Raw genomic sequence first — 19968 nt, 5'->3', positions numbered from 1 at the left:
TTGGTGTACACTAGTCAGTTTCTTAATGAATTCAATATTTTTTGATATGAAAAGACTTTTGAAACATGCGCGTGTGCCGAAAAACATTAGCACAATTCAAAGAGCCTCACCACGTGCAGATCCCACCTCTAACCTAGCCTCTTAGGTCCGTGGAGTGCCAGTAGCTGAGCTGGTGGCTGCGAGTATCAGATCGAGTGACAGTATTTCTTTTTTATCATCACTCTCCTCTTCCTTTTTCACCACTGTCTGGCCAGATTGGATTTCTTGGCTCTCTGAAATGAGAAAGGCACGAGGGTAGGATTGTGGTGAGGGGTGTGTGGAGGGCGGCGGGGGGTTCGGGGGAAAGCAAGATGTGCATGCTTACACCATCTGCAGCTTTTAAGTCAGAAGAGATTGTGGGATAAGGGGTTAGTGGGATGTGAGGAGGAGGATTCGGTATGAGGATACCGTCATCTTCAATGGCCATGGCCTCAGTCACAGCCACTCCAATTATGCCGAGCACCATCTCCTCGAGTGAAGTCAGGATATGGAGGCGCGCATGTCCCCCTCCTGTTAGCTGCCATTGTCTACAATTGTGTGCCACCTTGTCCGGCAAGAGAGAGGGAAGTGTGTCAGTGAATATGGTTCACTGTTTGGTTGATGTGGCTGTCATGATTGAATAGCTGGCAGTGTGTGCAAGCTGTGAGATGTGGGCGTGAGGTTTGCAGCAGTGGTAAGTGGTGAGGGTGAGATGGAGCATATGAAAGTGAGGTTTGAGTCGTGATTGATAGAGATTGTTGGTAGGTGAGTGAAAGTGGTATGGTGAATTGAGCAATGTGTGAGGCTAGTCGTGCGGTTGGTAGGATATGGCATTTGAAGCTGCATTCACTGACTTTGACCACTCGTAAGAACATAAGAACATAAGAAATAGGAGCAGGAGTAGGCCAATCGGCCCCTCGAGCCTGCTCCGCCATTCAATAAGATCATGGCTGATCTGATCCTAACCGTCAATCTACTATCACAGGTCACTGAACTTCTTCCGGCACTGCATCTAGGCAAAACTGTTGGCATTGACCTCAGTGGCTGATCTGCTCTCACTGCCTTTGCAGTGTCTGTTGGGAGGGCATCCTGGAGCCCTGTGGAAACAGAACCTCTCTTCTCTCCACCTCCTGTACTAAGGTCTCCAGTGCAGCGTCATAGAGTCATAGTCACAGAAGGAGGCCATTCGGCCCATCGAGTCCGTGCCGACTCTCTGTAGAGCAATCCAGTCAGTCCCATTCCCCCGCTCTATCCCCGTAGCCCTGCAAGTTTATTTCCCTCAAGTGCCTATCCAGTCTCCCCTTGAAAACATTCAGTGTCTCTGCTTGAACCACGTCCGTCGGCAGCGAATTCCAGGTCATCACCACTCGCTGTGTAAAAATGTTTTTCCTCACATCCCCCCTGTATCTCTTGCCCAAAACCTTAAATCTGTGTCCCCTAGTCCTTGCGCCATCAACTAGTGGGAACAGCCTTTCCCTGTCTAGCCTATCCAAACCCGTCATAATCTTGTACACCTTTATCAAATCACCCCGCAACCTCCTTTGCTCTAATGAAAACAAATCCAGCTTCTCCAACCTGTCCTTGTAGCTAAGATCCCCCATTCTGGTAAATCTCCTCTGCACCCTCTCAAGGGCCTTCACATCCTTCGTAAAGTGTGGTGACCAGAACTGGACGCAATACTCCAGTTGTGGCCTAACCAGCGCTTTATAAAGATTCAGCATAACTTCTCTACTTTTGTACTCAATATCTCTATTTATGAAGCCCAAGATCCCATATGCTTTGTTAACCACTTTCTCAATATGTCCTGCCACCTTCAGGGACCTATGTGCATTAACTCCCAGGTCCCTCTGTCCCTGCACACTCTTTAAAACTGTGCCATTAAGTGTATATTGCCTCTCCCTGATCCTTCTGCCAAAATGCATCACCTTACAATTCTCTGTATTAAATTCCATCTGCCACTTGTCTGCCCATTCTGCTAACCTTTCTATGGCCTGTTGCAGTCGATTGATGTCATCATTACTGTTTGCCACACCCCCAAGTTTGGTGTCATCGGCAAATTTAGAAATTCTACTCTGTATTCCAATATCCAGGTCATTTATATATATCAAAAAAAGCAGTGGGCCCAGCATTGACCCTTGAGGAACACCACTGTCTACCATCCTCCAGTCTGAAAAACAGCCATTTGCCACAACTCACTGTTTTCTGTCCTCAAGCCAATTCCTTATCCAAGCTGTCACTGACCCATCTATTCCATGAGCCTCAATTTTGTTAACCAGCCTTCTATGTGGTGCTTTGTCAAACGCCTTCTGAAAATCCATGTAGACAACATCCATTGCATTCCCTTCATCAATCCTCTCTGTTACTTCATCAAAAAATTCAATTAGATTAGTCAAACATGATCTTCCTTTTACAAACCCATGTTGGCTTTCCTTAATTAGCTTAAATCTCTCCAAATGCCCGTTAATTTTTTCCTTGATTATTGTTTCTAAAACTTTACCCACCACTGATGTTAAACTGACCGGCGTGTAATTACTAGGATTGTCCTTGCACGCTTTCTTGAAGAATGGTGTCACATTTGCCACTTTCCAATCCTCAGGCACCTCCCTCGCATCTAAGGAAGATTGGAAAATTATGGCAAGCCTTTCTGCTATCTCCTCCCCAATTCACTTAGCAACTTGGAATGCAAGCCATCTGGACCAGGCGACTTGTCCACTCTAAGCATACCCAGCCTTTCTAGTACCTCCTGTCTATCTATTTTCACCCCATCCACTCCTTCTACTTTTTTCACTTCTACCGATATTTTGTCAGCATCCACCTTCTTAGTAAACACTGATACAAAGTACTCATTGAGTATTCTAGCCTTGCCCTGCGCATCTAAGCATATATCACCTTCTTTGTCTCTAATAAGCCCCACCCCGCCTCTTAATAGCCACTACTGTTTACATGCCGGTAGAAGATTTTTGGGTTCCCTTTTATGTTAACCGCCATTCTACTCTCATATTTTCTCTTTGCCAATCTTATTTTCATCTTCGCTTCCCCTCTCAACTTATTGTATTTGGTCTGGTTCTCCCTTGAAGAATTCACCTGACATGCATCATACACCCTCTTTTATTGTTTCATCTTTATCTCCCTCATCATCCAAGGAGCCCTTGCTTTGGTTCCCTTACCCTTCCCTCTTGTTTGAATATACCTAGCCTGTAGTTGGAACATCTCCTCCTTTAAGATCACCCATTGTTCCATTACAGTTTTTCCTGTCAGTCTTTGGTTCCATTTTACCCTGGTTAGGTCCTTTCGCATCCCATTGAAGTTAGCCCTATTCCAGTTTAGAAGTTCCACTCTAGATTGTTCCTTGCTCCTCTCCATTGCTAATCTAAATCTTATGATACGATGATCACTTGTACCCAAGTGTTCTCCCACAGACACTTGGTCGACCTGGCCCACCTCATTCCCCAACACCAGATCCAGCAATGCCTCCTTCCTAGTTGGGCCAAGAACATATTGGTCAAGGAAATTCTCCTGAGCACATTTCAGAAATTCCTTCCCCTCCTTTCCCTTTACCCTAGCATTATCCCAATCGATATTTGGATAATTAAAATCCCCCAATATTGTTATGTTCATTAATAACTAGACATTCTTATTATGAACAGCTAGCTTAGAGCTAGACATTTATTCGTGCCATGTGGACTTGTACAGCATCCTGTAGAGGCAGCCATCTTGACTACTGCTTTCTTCTGCTATTTGCTTTGATTTTGTGTCTGACACGGGCAGCGCAGCAGTGACCATACTCACATGAACATCCATGTCTTCTTCAGTAGAGCTCACATAACTCATTGTGGGTGCTCGGGATAGTGCATCTGCTAACACTATGTATTTGCTTGGTGTGTAGATCAGTTCAAAGTCATACCTTTGCAGTTTCATCATGAGTCGTTGAATCCTTGGAGACATCTCATTCAGGTTCTTTTTTATGATGGCAACCAATGGGCTGTGGTCTGTCTCAACTGTGAAGGTGGGATGTCCATATATGTAGCCATGAAACTTTTCTAGTCCAACTACCAAGCCTAGACATTCCTTTTCAATCTGGGCGTATTGACACTCAGTATCAGTCATGGACCTGGAGGCATAGGCAACAGGCTTCCAATCTTCACCCTCTGCTTGTAGCAAGACCGCACCTAGGCCATCTTTTGATGCATCCGTTGACAATTTGATTCTTTTTGTTGAGTCAAAGAAGGTGAGTACAGGTGTGGTTGTCAGCACTGTTTTGAGGTTTATCCACTCTTGTTCATGTCTTTCTGTCCATGCGAACTCATTTGTTTTACGTAGCAGGTCTCGCAGACAGGTTGTCTTGGCTGACAAGTTAGGAATGAACTTTCCAATGAAGTTTATCATCCCCATGATGCGTAGCACTCCTTTTTTATCAGTGGGTCGGGGTATGTTGAGTATGGTGTTTACTTTTTCCATATCTGGCTCTATTCCTTTACCAGATAGATTATCTCCTAGGAAAGTGACTTCCTGGACGCCAAACTGACACTTGGCTTTGTTGAGCTTCAGTCCATTCTGGCGTATGCTCTGTAGCACTTTAGTCAGTCTCTCACTGTGTTCTTTTATTGTGGAGCCCCAGATGATGATGTCATCAACATAGACCCAAACTCCTTCCAGACCTTCAATTATTGTGTTCCATCACCCTATGAAAGATTTCAGATGCAGATATTATCCCGAAAGGCATTCTGAGGAAACAATACCTGCCAAATGGTGTGTTGAAGGTACAGTATTTGGTGCTCTCTTCATCCAGTTTTAGTTGCCAAAATCCTTGTGAGGCATCGAGCTTTGTAAAGTATCTGGCACCTGACATTTCACTGGTGATTTCTTCTCGCTTGGGAATCTGGTAGTGTTCACGTTTTATGTTTGCATTTAAGTCCTTTGGATCCATGCATATTCTTAGATCATTGTTCTTTTTCTTTACACATACCATGGAGTTAACCCAGTCTGTTGGCTCTTTGACTTTCCTGATGACTCCTAGTGTGGTCATTCTGTCCAGTTCTTTCTTGAACCGGTCACACAGGGGTGCTGGAACTCTTCGTGGAGCATGTACCACTGGCTGAGCATCCTCCTTTAGCTGGATCTTGTAAGTGAATGGTAGAACTCCAAATCCTTTGAACACATCCTGGAAATTACTCACTACAGAATCCACTGAGTCATCTAGTCTGCTTATGGCACAGTTTATACGGTAAACTCTCTTGACCAGTTCTAAGTCTTCGCAAGCTTTGTCACCCAGTAGTGAATCAAGTCCTCCAGCCACAACAGAAAACATGAGATGATGCACTTTGTCTTTGACTGTCACTTTAAGTCTGCATACACCTAAGCTATCCATTTTCTGACCATTATAGTTCTTCAGTAGTACTGACTTTTTCTGTATTTTGGGCTTTTCTTTCATATTGTTAATGTCACTCATACTGATTAAGTTTGCTTTTGCCCCAGTATCTAGTTTCAATGTGACTAATGCTCCATTTACCTGCAGTGGGATCATCCATTTGTCCTCTTTTACTGCATTAACTTTATGTTCAGCATTGTTTATTCCTGAGGGCTGCACATTTTCTGTGTCCTTTTCTATATTGTCACATGACACCATTCGTACAAAAAATGTCTCACTTAAATCAGTGTCCTCAATCACATCGACTTGTTGCCCTTTCTTTGTTTTTACTTTTGAAAAGCATTGTTCTTTCCATGACATTTTGTGCACATTTTTCCAAATGCTGGGCATTGTTTTAACTGATGTTTGTAACCACAGCTTTTACAATTAAAAATTCCTCCCTCCGATTGCTTTTCATTTCTGTTCTGCCCATGTTTCTTCCCTTTGTAGGACACAGCACCGACAGCAGCACTTACTACATTACTGATTTCACTGAAAGTCTTCGCGTGCTGTCGAGCTAGCTCACTGGCTTGGCATATTTTCACAGCATTTTCCAATGTCAGTTCGGTTTCTCTCAACAGATGTTCCCTGACCTTTTCATCCTGAATACCAAACACAATCTGGTCACGAATCATGGATGATTTCAGCTCAGAGAAATTACATGTCTGTGCTTTCAGTTTCAGATCAGTCAAAAAGCTATCAAAAGCCTCATTTTGCTGCTGTGTCCGTGAACAGAAAACATATCTCTCATAGGTTTCGTTCGTTTTGGGAGAACAATGTGTATCAAATTTCTTTAGCACATCGTCTAATTTTTCTCTGTTCTCCTCTGGATTAAATACAAATGTATTAAATACCTCTATCGCCTGTGGGCCTGCAACCATGAGCAGCAATGCTATTTTTCTTGCATCTGGCTTCGGCAGCAATGTAGAGTTCGAATTGTTGTTTGAAAGTCCGCCAATTGTAGTCGACATTTCCCGTGAGATTCAAAAACTCCGGTGGCCTCAAATTCTCCATGTCGCTTTTCACAATTTTCAGCAGATCTTCACCAATCCTGGAACCATGTTATGTTCATTAATAACTAGTCGTTTTTATTAAGAACAGCTAGCTTTTGCTAGATACTTTATTGAGCACATGTGGACTAGGTACAGTATCTGTAGAGGCCTCCATCTTGACTGCTGCCTTGTGGGTAGCCTAGTGCATCATGGGTAGCCCACTCTTATATACATACAGCACCACCTAGTGTACCATTCCAGAATGACAGGTTACTGATCATTACAAATATCACCACTCTATAGCTCTTGCATATCTCTGCAATTTCCCTGCTGATTTGCTCCTCTACCTCTCTCTCACTATTTGGAGGCCTATAGAATACCCCCAATAGCATGATCATACCCTTTTTTTCCTCAGCTCTAACCAAATGGATTCTGTCCTTGTCCCTTCAAAACATCCTCCCTTTCCAACACTACAATGTCTTCCTTAATCAGCACTGCCACCCCACCGCCCTTTTTTTCTTCCCTATCTTTTCTGAACACCTTGTCCCCATGAATATTAAGCGTCGAGTCCTCACCATTTTTAAGCCATGTTTCCATTATTGCCACAACATCATATTGCCACACAGCTAATTGTGCTTGTAGCTCGCCAACCTTATTCACCATACTTTGTGCGTTTATGTACATGCATTCTAAACCCATTTTTGATTTTTTCGTAGTCTTTCTTAGTCTGCTCCAATCTAATATGGCACTACTACCACCTCTAGTACTATCCAACACACTCGCTCTTTTATGCACCTTATTCCTCTTTTCTACTCCTTTTTGCTGGTACCCATCTCGCGTCTGAGAACCTTGGAGCTCTCTTTCTGGCCTGTTGTTCCATTGCTGAATGTTTCCCAGTTGAAACTGCCTTCTGGAATGACTTCCAGCACCTGGTCTCGTCAAACTGTACCTCCTCTTTAAGAGGTGCAGGCTGGCTTTACGAAGTGCAGTCCAGCGTTAATTGGTGCTAGCCTTACATGAACATGGGTCCCTGCTGAGCGTGCAGCCATTCAGCATCGTGTTTAGTGCTGGGCTACACACTGCTATCATTTACATTAGCAGGCAGCACCGAGTTTGCATGCCGCGCCCGTTTTTGGGGCTATCAAATCTTTAGCCCAATATTGATCATTTTAGCATCTTTTTTTTAATTTTTTATTTCTGCTGTCTCACTGACAAAACAAAAGGCTTTCACCACTCCAGGTTACATATGAAATTATACTCTATGTCATACCGAGTGTGGTAAATTCTCCACTGTGCAAACCGAGCAGCCCTTTTGTGCTTGAAGAATGACAATGACAGATAGAATGTCGACAATTTGAAAGCTGTTACATCAGTTTTAAAGTGAATTCTGTTCTGTCATTTGCATGCCAAAGGCTTTTGACTACATCGCAGGTTGAGTGAGTTTATAAAAAGAACAACCACTGCAATATCTGACATCGCTTGCAATGAGCTATTCCTCTGAAGCAGCTGCAAAATGGGAAAGGTAGGTCTCCTTTTCCAAACCATTGCCCTCCCGGCACGCAGATCTAGGTATTGAATTTGGACACGACAATGGCACACCCAGCCCAGTCGACCCTACAAAGTCCTCCTCATTATCTTATGGGGACTTGTGTCAAAATTGCAAGAGCTGTCCCACTGGTCAAGCAACAGCCTGATGTAGTCATACCCACAGAATCATACCTATCAGCCAACGTCCCAGACTCCTCTATCACCATGCCTGGGTATGCCCTGCCCCACCAGCAGGATAGACCCAGTAAAGGTGGTGGCACACAGTCCGGTATGCAGTTGGGAGGGAGTGGCCCTGGGACTGCTCAACATTTATTCTGGACCCCATGAAGTTTCATGGTATCAGGTCAAACATGGGCAAGGAAACTTCCTGCTGATTACTTCCTACCGCCCTCCCTCAGCTGATGAATCAGTGCTACTCCATGTTGAACACCACTTGGAGGAAGCACGGAGGGTAGCAAGGGCACATAATGTACCTGGGTGGGGGGCTTCAATTTCAACGACCTAGAGTTGCTCAATAGCACAACAACTGACTGAGCTGGCCAAGTCCTGAAGGACATAACTGCTAGACTGGGCTTGCGGCATATGGTGAGAGAACTAACGTGAGGGAAAAACTTACTTGGCCTCATCCTCACCAATCTACCTGTCGCAGATGCATCTGTCCATGATAGCATTGGTCGGCGAGACCACCGCACAGTCTTTGTGGAGAACAAGTCCAGCCTTCACATTGAGGGCACCCTCCATCATGTTGTGTGTCACTACCACCATGCTAAATGGGATAGATTCAGAATAGATCTAGTAGCTCAAAACTGGGCATCCATGAGGCACTGTGGGCCATCAGCAGCAGCAGCAGAATAGTATTCCACCACAATCTGTAACCTCATGGCCTGGCATATCCCTCACTGTACCATTATCGTCAAGCCAGCAGACCAACCCTGGTTCAATGAAGAGTGCAGAAGAGCATGCAAGGAGCAGCACCAGATGTACCTAAAAATGAGGTGCCAACCTGGGGAAGCTGCAACACAGGATTACATGCATGCTAAACAGCAGAAGCAGCATGCAATAGACAAAGCCAAGTGATCCCATAACCAACTGGTCAGATCAAAGATCTGTAGTCCTGCCAAATTCAGTCGTGAATGGTGGTGGACAATTGAACAACTAATGGGAGAGGAGGCTACATGAATATCCCCATCCTCAACGATGGCAGAGCCCAGCACGAGTGCAAAAGACAGGGCTGAAGCATTCACAACCATCTTCAGCCAGAATTGCCGAGTGGATGGTCCATCTTGGCCTCCTCCTGAGGTCCCCACCATCACAGAAACCAGTCTTCAGCCCATTCAATTCATTCGATGTGATATCAAGGAATGGCTGAGCGCACTGGATATAGCAAAGGCTCTGGGCCCCGACAACATCTTGGCTATAGTGCTGAAGACTTGTGCTGCAGAACTAGCCGCAATTCTTACCAAGCTGTTCCAGTACAACTACAACCCTGGCATCTACCCGACAAAGTGGAAAATTGCCCAGATATGTCCTGTCCACAAAAAGCAGGACAAATCTAATCTGGCCAGTTACCACCCCATCAGTTTACTCTCAATCATCAGCAAAGTGATGGAAGGTGTTGTCGACAATGCTATCATATGGCACTCACTCACCAATAAACCTGATCACCGTTACTCAGTTTGGGTTCTGCCAGGACCACTCACCTCCAGACCTCATTATAGCCTTGGTCTAAACATGGACAAAAGAGCTGAACTCCGGAGGGGAGGTGAAAGTGACTGCCCTTGATATCAATGCAGCATTTGACTGAGTGTGGCATCAAGGAGCCCTAGTAAAACTGAAGTCAATAGGAATTGAGGGGAAAACGCTCCACTGGCTGGAGTCATAACTAGCACAAAGGAAGATGGTTATGGTCATTGGAGGACAATCATTTCCTCCCCAGGACATCATTGCAGGAGTACCTGAGGGCAGTGTCCTAGGGCCAACCATCTTCAGCTGCTTCATCAATGACCTTCCCTCCATCATAAGTTCAGAAGTGGGGATGTTTGCTAATGATTGCACAGTGTTCAGTTCCATCTCCAATTCCTCCGATGATGAAGCAGTCTGTGCCCGTAGGCAGCAAGACCTGGACAACATCCAGGCTTGAGCTGATAAGTGGCAAGTAACATTCATGCCACACAAGTGCCAGGCAATGACCATTACCAACAAGAGAGAGTCTAACCCTCTCCCCTTGACATTCAATGGCATTCCCATTGTCAAATCCCCCCCATCAACATCCTAGGGGTCACCATTGACCAGAAATGTAACTGGACTAGTCACATAAATATTGTGGCTACAAGAGCAGATCAGAGGCTGGGTATTCTGCAGCAAGTGACTCACCTCCTGACTCCCCAAAGTCTTTGTGCCATCTACAAGGCACAAGTCAGGAGTGTGATGGAATACTCTCTACTTGCCTGGATGAGTGCAGCTCCAACAACACTCAAGAAGCTCGACACCATCCAGGACAAAGCAGTCCGTTTGATCGGCACCCCATCCACCACCTGAAACATTCACTCCCTTCACCACCGGCGTACCGTAGCTGCAGTGCGTACTATCTACAAGATGCACTGCAGCAACTCGCCAAGGCTTCTTCGACAGTACATCCCAAAGCAATGACCTCTACCACCTAGAAGGACAAGGGCAGCAGGCGCATGGGAATACCATCACCTGCAATTCCCCTCCAAGTCACACACCATCCTGGCTTGGAAAATGTATTGTAGTTCCTTCATTGTCACTGGGTCAAAATCCTGGAATTCCCTACATAACACCACTGTGGGAATACCTTCACCACATGGACTGCAGCGGTTCAAGAATGTGGCTCACCACCACCTTCTCAATGGCAATTAGGGATGGGCAATAAATGCTGGCCTTGCCAGTGACGCACACATCCCATGAATGGATATATTTTTTTTAATGTTTCTGCTAGCTTGCACAATGGGAGAACTTATCCACATTACCTGTTTCAGATCACCTTCTACGAAGAAAGAAACTTCCAGGGTCGGCACTATGAGTGCGCTGGTGACTGTGCTGACCTGCACTCTTACTTCAGCCATTGTAACTCCATCCGTATTGAGAGTGGCTGCTGGGTGGTATATGAGAGACCCAATTACATGGGATACCAGTATGTTCTGAGCAGAGGAGAATATCCTGACTACCAGCGCTGGATGGGATTCAATGACTGTATTAGATCATGTCACATGTATACTTACGTAAGTTCTTAGAACTATGACTAGATTCTTTTAATGACTGTACTCCAAATATGTAAGTATAATTGTATGGAACTGAAAAATTGGGCGAAGAATGATAATGCAATCTTTGATGCCCACCAATCTCTTGTGCTGTGTGTTAAGTCTGTGAGTTATCTAGTTAATTAAGACACAGACTAATTAATAACAATCAAAAACAGGTCTTTACTGGTTGGAGGTAGGGACTATTCTGAATACAAGATTACTGCACAGTGCTTATATACCAGTGTGTTCACCCCCGGTATTACGTCTACAGCAGCCTGAGAAAGTAGTACATCTCTTAAGGCGGAACAGGCTTAAGCTCTCTTAAGGTGGAACAGGTTACATACACAACACTCCTCCCTTCTTAGCTTTATAGTCATCCCCCCATTTAACCTAACGTAATAACAGATATACATATATAACTTCATGTTTAACGTAACATAATAACATATATACATATATAACTTCATGTCAAAACAGATCACAGATTCAGTCTCTGCGGAAAACAGTTCACAGATTCAACCTCTGTGGTGTAGTCGGTTCACGTTACTCATTCAATAGTCCTTTCATGGATTTAACAGCTTGAACTTCCGAACTGATTTGGCTCCGTTCGGAGGGACCACGTGTGTGATCTGGTAGAGGTGATAATAGTTCAGATGGGTCATCTTCTGTTTCGACTTTTCCTTTTCTGCTTCTTGGATCCTCTCTGGGCTCCACTGTCAGCTGCCAGCTGCATGCAAAGTTTCTCCTTCTCTTCCTCCTTTTTCAGTAGTAGTGCCACCATCTCCCGGTGTTTCTTAGACTTTTTGTGATTCATCATGGTTTCTGCACTTTGGGAGTTTTCATCACAAGCTGGGCAGACCAGGTCACTATAATATTCAGTGTCACTCAATAGGTCATGGTAATATTCGGTGTCGTCCTGATCTAGGCCAGCGAGAGGGTCTTCTATTTCCTCCATACCCAGCTGGGCGTTAGCCAGCTTTTGTTCCAAGTCCAGACATCTTTCCTGAAGAGACTTCTTCATGCGTACCTCTTCATCCAGCTTTTTCTGGGCTTTCAGCAAGTCGTTTACTAATGACCTCATTTGAGATTTTACTACTTCAACTTCTTTTGGAGATTGATTGATCGGACTATTCAATCCCTCTACCGGAGCAGCTGTTTCAGCGGTCTGTTGTTCTACGTTGACGTGAGTCAGCGTACTTTTGGCATCCAAGGGCTGCTCTGTTGCAGTCATCTCAGTCTGTGTTGCCACCTCAGCTCTTCCAATAACCTTTGAGAGCTCCGAACCCCTTTCGTTTGAATATTGAAGTTCGTGTTCAAGTTTTTCCTATTTCAGAGTCCTGTCCTTCAGCATATGCAGGAGTTGGCTGACCGTTAACTCCTCTGACATCAGACGTTTTGTGTGCTCCTGCTCCATTTTCTCCATCAGCTGCTTCTGTTGTCTTTCCAGGTTCTCCAACTCTATATCAAAGAACTCTTTCGTTGCATTCAACTCTTGCTCAAAACGGCGAAGCATTTGTTCTAATTGCTGTTGTAGTTTGAAATGGAGTTGAGTTCGAGCCCGGTGTCCCTCAGAAATGGGCACATCAGTAGACTTGCCAGACTCAGAATCCACAGTTAAACTATGTTGTTGTTGCTCAGTGGAATTCTGTGCTGAAACTTTGTCTTTTGCACCTGAGTTGGGCTTACCATCATCCGTTCCAGAGTCTGGGCCGACTATCTTCACCGAGTTCTCACTCGTTATTGTTTGTAGGAAATGCCAGTCCATATTCATTTTCCTAATCCACTCCCGTCCTAGTAGTGGAGGACCTCCTTCAGATATCACATATAAGTCCATTATTTGACTGTCTTCGCCCTTGTGGACCACTGCAACCTCTATTTTCCCGATGGGGTACACTCTTTGCCCTGTGTATGTTTTCAATATAATCCCCGTATCCTGTAGGGGAATATGTTGGAATAACTTTCCGTAATCTTTCTTATTTATGACCGTCAATGCCGATCCAGTGTCCAATTCCAGTTTTACTTGGACTCCTTCTATCTGAAGAGTGACCCAAATTGTCTGGAGGTCTGCACCCTTACCAGCGTTGAGCACTCTTAAGCTAGCCAGTTCATTACAGCTTAAGCTAGCCAGTTCATTACTGCTAGCGTCTGAATCGGACTCCTGTTCGGTCACCTTGTGTACCTTTGCGTATTTTCCTTGCGGTGACTTCTTGTTGCTGGTCTTCTTCCCTGACCTGCATACTCTAGCTATATGTCCAAGCCTACCACATGTTCTACATTCTTGGTTTTTAAACCAACACTGGTTCTGATCATGCGTTGCCTTTCCACAACGATAACATTTGACAGAACTCCACTCCAATTTGTTTGCACTGAGCTCCGGTGACCGTAGCTGCATTACTGCCGTGCCTCTCGCTGCGGCTTCGTGTGCTGCTGCCATAGTGACCGCCTTCTCAAGTGTCAGCTCATTCTCCTCGAGCAGTCGCTTTTGTGTATCTTGTTTAAATAAACCACACACAAATTTGTCTCGTAGTGCATCTGTCAGTCCCGTTCCAAACTGACAATATTTCGCTAATTTACGCAATTCCAGCAAATATTCAGCATTGCTTTCATGCTGTAGCTGCCTTCTGTCGTAAAATTTAAATCGTTCCGCTAGCATCAGCGGCGTGGGGTTTAGATGATCTTTCAGGACAGTAACAATCTCATCGAACGTCTTATCCGCCGGTTCATCTGGTGATAACAGGTGTTTCAATTGCCCGTATGTCTTCACACCCATTAAATTTAATAATGTTAGTGCTTTATCAGCCTCACGAATTTTATTGGCCTTACAATAATTTTTAACTCGTTCAACATATATGGCCCAATCTTCGATGTCACTATCAAAGTTGCTAATATTCCCGTGTTTAGGCATTGCAGTACTTTATCAGATTTGCAATTCTCAGATTTTTTTTTTTACTGCTATCCAAGATGGCGGCTTCCCGCCCTTGCCGTCGTCCTCCACCCACAAAATGGCGGTTTTCCCGCACTTGGCGGTCTTCACCCGTCCCCCGACGCCGTCTCCCTTCAGCCCCGAGTGCGGCCCTTATCTCCGCCGCGATCGATGGCCCGCGCTTTTCACCGCGGTTCTCGCGCCTTCAGTGTCTGCCGACGCTGCGCCTTTCAGCCCGAGTGCGGCCCTTATCAGGGATTGCGATCAATGGCCCTTATCTCCCGATCACGATCGCCCTTGTTCCTCCGACTTCCCCCAGCCCTGTCTTTGCAGCCAACGCTGCTCGGCTTACCCACCACCGAGGTTGAAAAAGAAGCTGCAGGATGTCTTCTGTCCTCCAGTTTTCAGTCGCTGATGGAGGCTTCAGGGTCCTAATGCCTGTCGCTTCCAGTGGGGTGGTGCGGTTTGAAACCTCTCTTCAACGTCCTGTCTGTGGACGAAGCCACCGTGGAATAACTGCCGCAGGGTAAGAACCTGACTCGTCGCCAGTGTTAAGTCTGTGAGTTATCTAGTTAATTAAGACGCAGACTAATTAATAACAATCAAAAACAGGTCTTTACTGGTTGGAGGTAGGGACTATTCTGAATACAAGATTACTGCACAGTGCTTATATACCGGTGTGTTCACCTATTACGTCTACAGCAGCCTGAGAAAGTAGTACATCTCTTAAGGTGGAACAGGCTTAAGCTCTCTTAAGGTGGAACAGGTTACATACACAACACTGTGGGCATCAATGCCCATATTATTGGGTGATGAAGGCTATACAGTGCCTTATGTGCACTATGCATTACAATGTACCTCGGAGTGCTTAAAACACAAACGGCCTATACACGTGTTGCACTCAAGGTTCAGTAGATCTCCAAAATTTGTGTGGAGTAGTGCCCCATGACGTGCCTGGAATATCTAAGGAGTGTGCCAAGTGCTGAGTGCTCATTTCAGATGGGTGCTGGAAGGGAGGCTCATTCCCTTATTGTATGTTTTTCCTCTTAAAGGGGACTCATGCTGTCTCAATTACTAGCCGTCTCTGCTGTAGTTCTTTGATTCAAATGGAAAGTACTTTTGCAATGTAGTTGTTAGATACAAAGAAGCTGTATACAGGTAGCTTCGTAAACTTGCCATGCATCTGCGATTTCTGCTTCTTTTGCCAGGGATTAGCTCACACTGGGATATCTATGTGGGTATCTGTCTATAGTTGCAGGATTTGAAAGAGAAAGTTGAGGGTTCAGTGGAAGACTGTCAGACAGGGGTGTTTGCTATAACAACAGAAAATGCTGGAAACACTCAGCAGGTTAAGCAGCATCGAGGAGAGAGAATCAGAGTCAACGTTTCGAGTCAGGGACCCTTTGCTGGTTAGGCACTCAGTTTGGTGACACCCTTATGTCATCACCTTCTGCATGGGGCCAAGCAATAGTACATAGACATATCTGATGACTATGGCCAATGGAGATTATAAGCCCTGATAGAGGCAGTCAGACAGTTGTGCATACTTCTTCAACCAGTTGTAGAAAACAATGGTTCTATCAGTGGCTGTCCACGTAACAAGTGCCTTGAACTGGTATGCTGCTGGATCTTACCTACAAACGTGCAGTGCACAGTTGCATCATGCCGATTTGTCTACCCACACTTCTCAATACATCTATTTCCCCATGGAAAATTCTCAGCAACAAGAGCAACCCATACGCTTTGCCAGTCTGGCTGGATTCCCCAAAGTGCATGTGGCCACGTGGACCTCTACCGCCAATGCCCCTCCCCTCTCCTGAGTAGAAAGGAGTTTCACTCCATCAATATGCAGTTGGCCTGTGGTCATTGGTACAGACCATGGCGTGAATATCCACTACCCCTTTGCCACCTGGACCATTCTTGCCAGCGCCCATGGGTTTTCATCAATGCAACTTCATTCCTTTAATCGACTATATTCAGTACTATTCCAAACAAATTTTGCAGGTACATAAAAATTCTATTTTGAACAAATTTTATTCACCTTAATAGAGTGTGGAGTAGGTACGTAGCAGTTTGATACAACTGAGTGGTTTGCTTGGCTACTTCAGAGGGCAGTTAAGAGTCAATCACATTGGTGTGGGACTGGAGCCACATATAAGCCAGACTGAGTAAGAACTACAGGTTTCCTTTCTGATAGACACCAGTGCACTTTTACAACAATCCATCACTTTAACTGATACCAGCATTTTATTTCCAGATTTTTTTAAACTGAATTCTAATTGTCAAATTACCATGGTTGGATTTGAACCTACATTCTCTGGATTATTAGATCAGTTGCATAACCACTGCACTACCGTACCCTGATGGAATACAAGCCAAGTTTCTGCAACCTGTCTTTATAATTTAACCCTTTAAGCCCTAGTACCCTCTCCAAGGTCAATATATTCTTCCTGAGCTTTGGTGCCCAAAACTGAATGCAGTTCTCCAGATGAGGTCTGACCAAGGCTCTGTACAATTGAAGCAGAACTTACTCCCCTTTGAATTGCAGCCTCCTTGAGATACCGACTAACATTCCATCAGCCTTTTTGATTACTTTGTGCACCTGTGCACTAGGTTTTGGTGATTTGTGTCCATGGACAGCTAACTTCCTTTGCTACTCCACAGTTCATAGGTTATTGTCATTAAGAAAATATTGCGACATCTCTTTCTTGGATCCAAAGTGAATGATCTCCCACTTCCCTATAATGAACACCATCTGCCGCAGTTTTGCCCACTCCCTGAATCTGTCTATGGTCCTTTGTAACTTCTTGCTGCCATCCACGCAACCTTCCTGAGGTCAGCAGATTTCTTTCCTAGGTTTTGTGGATAGCTGGTCCACCGCTTCCATCCACACTGTTCTCACAGTATTTTTTACTGGAGGATGGCCCTCAGCTCCAAAAAAGGCTACCCTTCATTGCAGAAGACTCTGCACTTCGCCACTGAAGCACGTTCATTAAATAGAGCTCTTCGACCTCTTTATCTTGTTTCAGCCATTTCAGCATCTATTCAGCAGCAAGAAAACTTTAAGAGCTGCTACTGGCTGGGCGTATTGCCCTGATATTTAAAACTGGAGCATTATCTGGTGAGATCAGCACACACAGTGCCTGATATGGATCACACACATCACTCAGACTCCTGATTTCCCAGTGCACGGAAACTACATCATCAGCCCCCATATTTGTATCAAGCTGACTGTTTAAATGTATTTTTCCAATTTGCAGTGACAATTATTTACATTTAAATTTACAATAAATTATTACAGGTATTGAAGGTACAGTTGGCTATTGTAACAAATAAAGTAGATAGAGAGGGGGTAATCTTCAACTTAGGGCAGGGGCGTATAACTGGTGTTGTGAGTTGGTCGTCCATTATGGAAACAGCCCAATGGAACGGAAAAGCGAATAGTTTGTATAACTGGTCACCAACCCACAATGCCAGTTTAACGCTCCAGCGGTAAGTTGCAAATTATGCCCCATGGTTTCAACTTCTTGGCTCCATTTTCAAGTGGTTCATCAAATTAATGATTTCCATATCTTTTTTGTTAACACAGCCTAGGGGAGGCTCCTACAGAATGAGGATTTATGAGAGGCCTGACTTTGGAGGACAGATGATGGAATTCATGGATGACTGTCCATCTGTTTACGATCGTTTCCGCTACAGTGACATTCACTCCTGCCATGTGATGGACGGTTACTGGGCCTTCTATGAACATCCCAACTACAGAGGCCGCCAGTACTTCATGAGACCCGGTGAATACAGGAAATTCAGTGACTGGGGCGGCCACAGCTCAACTGTCGGCTCCTTCCGCCGTATCATGGATTTCTAAAACACGAATAGTCAATCTTGTTCTGCTGTAGAGGCCCTATGATTAAAAATTAAATAAATGTGTTTATAATCTATGCCTGTGCTTAATGCGTCTTTTTAAGGTTTGATACAGACATGTGAAAGGAGCTGATAATTTAGTGAAGTGTTACTCTGTGGGGGAGTTGTAGATATCACTGACACAGTACAGGTGCTCTTCTCAAGTGTGGTTCGGTCAAAGGCCAAAAAATATAATGGAAACAAATTTCTTCATAAGAGATCTTGGCTGAGACTGGCAAAAAGGGAAAGACTGAGTTAGAATGTTACAAAGGGATTAGAGTTAGAGTCTTCCTTGGGACTTTAATGTTTTATTCCTGTAGGAGCGATCAAAGCGATAATTCAGTGCTCTCTGGTAACCTTACAAACAGAAATGGAGATTACTCTAGCTATCACTAATGGGCTACTGCCCTTATCATGACAGTCAGATAAAATAAATCATCCATGGGCACATGCAAAATTCCAAACATTTCGGACCTTTTACCAAGGATTGCCAGAATTTTAGAAATACTAATCCAACTAATTCAAGTTTGGTCCCTATAGCATTGTCTGTTATTTTCAATGGAACTGAAGGCTGGGAATTCTTCCAAAGGGAGATTCCTGAAATTATGTAAGAGAAAACCATTTACCAAAAAACTGAATATAAAGAGAGTGGAGAGAGGGAGGGGGAAGAAAGGAAAATACAGAAACATGGAGAAAAGGCAGTAGACACAAACTTAGAAGAAAAATGAAATAAGCAAGACATTTTTGAAAAACTGACGGTCACAGTCACTGTGTAGTGTTCCTCCAATACATTTTGCTATGGAGCAGTAGGATGCAGGTTCAATCCAGCAAATCCCTGTCCAGTGATTTCTTCCTGTGTCAACAGTGCTGGCTTTTGAAGATAGTAATCCATCTTTGTATCTCACAGAAATAGAAAGATGGAAAATTGGCACCAAGTTCAATGTCTAATGGTCTCACTCACTTCCTGAATGGAATGTACATGTTCAGCTCTCAATTTCATTTGAGTAGAGGAAGCGGGTCATACCAGGATTATTACTGTTAAATACATATTTTAGGACCTATTATTTTATCAGAATTTCTCAATGACTTAACGATATTCATTTTCTGCTTTTGCGTATGTAATTTCAAAATGTCATTATATGCTGGTGAAATGCAGAACTGTCAATACTGGGGTAGAAATTGGTATGCATGCGCTCATTTTTTGGGCGTAAAACGGGTGTAAAACATACCAATTTAGCAGTGGGATGGCCTGTGCTGAATTGACTCAGGCATTAGTCCCACTGCCAAATTTGTGGGAATGTTTTTACGCGGGCTGGGTCTATTCCACTTCGGTCATTGGTTACATTCACTGAAGGGGTGCTGGTTTAAAGATGTTCAGATAATCCTTCAGACAAACTGTGCACAAACCATAATATTGGGTTAAATCTGCTGACCGGGCAGCCTGTTCCCACACACTGACTTGCTGCATCTTCAGGAAGTCCTTCAGGAGCAGTTTGAGATCACAATCCTCCTGAAACTTGTATCATGTTCCCCAAGGCTTGCAGGTGGAAGGTCACAGTTCTGGAGTCCATCCTTGTAAACAAACTGAGGGAATAATTGCTCTGGTAACTCAATGTAGTATCTCAATAAACATGATTTTTTTAAATACATTTATAAAGTTGCTACACAGAGCAACCCAAGCACTTCTTCCCTTACTGTCTAACAGGCTGTGAATAAAATTCAAATTCCAAAACTTGAAATTGCCATGTAATCCTGGAAGAGAAGTGATGTGGGTATATTGACTGAAATAATATTAAAATCTGCTTCCAAGCAGCAATGTTAGCTTGTGACATTTTGTTTAATCCCTAATTGTGTGTTGTTGATTGTTCACTTTAAAGATTCCCAATGGGCAGATGATCAGAAACAGATTGTTACTGA

General features: G+C 44.3%; 1 pseudogene; it reads left to right on the top strand.

Annotated features, from left to right (window-relative positions):
- The first annotated feature begins 7901 nt into the window (after positions 1–7901).
- On the top strand, positions 7902–18058 carry LOC147120174 (gamma-crystallin S-1 pseudogene; annotated as a pseudogene).
- The last annotated feature ends 1910 nt before the right edge of the window (positions 18059–19968 follow it).

This window comes from Somniosus microcephalus, chromosome 4, assembly GCF_052327205.1.
Source record: "Somniosus microcephalus isolate GS21.2 chromosome 4, FLI_Smic_1.0, whole genome shotgun sequence".
In the NCBI taxonomy this organism is placed as follows: Eukaryota; Metazoa; Chordata; class Chondrichthyes; order Squaliformes; family Somniosidae; genus Somniosus; species Somniosus microcephalus.
This window is presented reverse-complemented; position numbering and strand designations above follow the sequence as displayed.